This window comes from Onychostruthus taczanowskii, unplaced genomic scaffold (assembly GCF_017590055.1).
Source record: "Onychostruthus taczanowskii isolate IOZ18803 unplaced genomic scaffold, ASM1759005v1 scaffold25, whole genome shotgun sequence".
NCBI lineage: Eukaryota > Metazoa > Chordata > Aves > Passeriformes > Passeridae > Onychostruthus > Onychostruthus taczanowskii.
The window spans coordinates 8,730,048-8,732,317 of record NW_024499796.1 but is presented as its reverse complement, the minus strand read 5'-3'; positions in this window follow the sequence as shown (position 1 = coordinate 8,732,317).

The window sequence follows — 2,270 nt, the reverse complement described above, 5'->3', positions numbered from 1 at the left end:
CACCGGGCCGCAGCTGGGCCGCGGTTCAGCGCCGGGCTCTTTAGCATCACAAAAGCGGCCGGGGGAGCGCTGTCCCCGCCGTCCCACGCGTGTCCCCGCAGTCCCACGCGTGGGCTCGGGCTGCAGCCGCCGCCCTCGGGTGCAAAGCGACCCCCGGGCCCCCGCGAAGCCCCCGGCGGCCGCACGAAGGGGGTCGGGGGAGCCGCCGTCGGGGGGAGCCTCCGCCCGGGCCCGGCTGCCCGCCGGCCGCCCCCGAGCCCAGATTTCGTTTGTCCCCGCGGTGCGGGGCTCCCCCGACGCCACCCGTGGGCAGCGGGGGGGCTTTTTCCCCTCCATTAATTAATTAACGAACGCACAGAGGTAGCGGGCGCCTGACCCGCGGCCGGCGGCTGCAGGAGGTTAATTGCGCTAATTGAAGACGGGGCGGACACGGGCGGAGTTGTGTGTGCGCGGAACACGCGGGGCCGTGCGGGGTTTGTCCCCGGGGCTCTGCGGGAGCTCGGGGGTTCGGGCCGGGCTCTGGCCGTGCTCACGGGTGCGGGATGCGTGTGCCCCTGCCCGCAGCCTGTGCCTGTGTCCCGTCCCACGGCACCTCGCGATCCCGTGTGCGGAGCTCTCGGTGCGCTCCGTGTTCGTCCGGGGGAGCCCCGTGCGTGTGTGCACCGCTTGCCGCAGGCGGCCGGAGCTGATAATTGTGGTTGTTACTGTGAGCCCGTTAATCCCCCGAATCCCTTTACCTCCTGCTCGCAGGGGATTACAAATTAATAAAAGCAGCTTAGGGGCGGGAGCCTCCAAACTCACATATGCTCCTGCCGACGGCAGCACCGGGACTTTCGCCCGCTCCTGGGGGCGGCCGGGGAGCCCTCAGCGAGCCCCGGACCCCGAGGCACCCAGTCCAGAGCACCCTCCCCTCCTCCGGGTCCTGCGGGGCCGAGGTCGGGGCTGGCCCCTGGGATGGTTCATCTGGCCGGGGACAAGCTCCAGTCTGCGGGACAGCTCAGCCCTGTGCGGCTGGGAAATGCAGGGAGACATTCTGGGGACCAGGACTGGGGTCCCCAAATAAAGCATCCAGGAATGCCAGGCGGGAGTTGGGGTCCAGGTCCTGCCCGAGTGGGACTGGTACCGTGAGCAGTGACACCGGGTGGCACCAGCACCATCACTGGCCCTCCCCAGGGCCATCAACATCTTCTGGGGACAGCTGATGATCCACACGGTCCCTTTTAAGCTCGGTTTTGAAGTGGATTTTTAGTCTGAGCCTGTAAGGAAGCACTTTGAGCAAACCCGTGTGTGGCGGTGCCGGTTCCCCCGGGCACGGGGCAGGGGTGGGACAGCTGTGGCCGGGCAGGGGCTGGGTCCCATCAGGACAGAGCCAGGGGCTGTGTCCCACTCAGGACAGAGCCAGGTGCTGTGTCCCACTCAGGACAGAGCCAGGGCTGTGTCCCACTCAGGACAGAGCCAGGGGCTGTGTCCCACTCAGGACAGAGCCAGGGCTGTGTCCCATCAGGACCAGCAGCCAGGGGCTGTGTCCCACTCAGGAGAGAGGGCAGGGGCTGTGTCCCACTCAGGACAGAGCCAGGGGCTGTGTCCCACTCAGGAGAGAGGGCAGAGGCTGTGTCCCATCAGGACAGAGGGCAGGGGCTGGGTCCCATCAGGACAGAGCCAGGGGCTGTGTCCCACTCAGGAGAGAGGGCAGGGGCTGTGTCCCACTCAGGACAGAGCCAGGGGCTGTGTCCCACTCAGGACAGAGCCAGGGGCTGTGTCCCACTCAGGACAGAGCCAGGGGCTGTGTCCCACTCAGGACAGAGCCAGGGGCTGGGTCCCACTCAGGAGAGAGGGCAGGGGCTGTGTCCCACTCAGGAGGGAGGGCAGAGGCTGTGTCCCATCAGGACAGAGGGCAGGGGCTGGGTCCCATTCAGGAGAGAGGGCAGAGACTTTGTCCCATCAGGACAGAGCCAGGGCTGTGTCCCATCAGGACCAGCAGTGGCACCTGCCAGCCCCGTGGTCTCTCACGCTGTGACACCCAGGACCCCCCAAAAGCCCTCGTGCTGATCTCTCCCTGCACACCCTTCTGTGCCCTCCTGCTCAGGGGCCAGCAGGCACCAGACCTGCCCATGGCCTTTCTCACTTAGGCTTCTGCCATTAATAAAAAACAACCATTAATAAAAACCAACCCACTCAAACATTTGTTTCTTCCTGGTTTATTTTCTCTTCCCTCATTCAGGCTCTTTAGCAGCTCCTGAGAAGTCTGAGCTTAAAAATACACCTCCCCA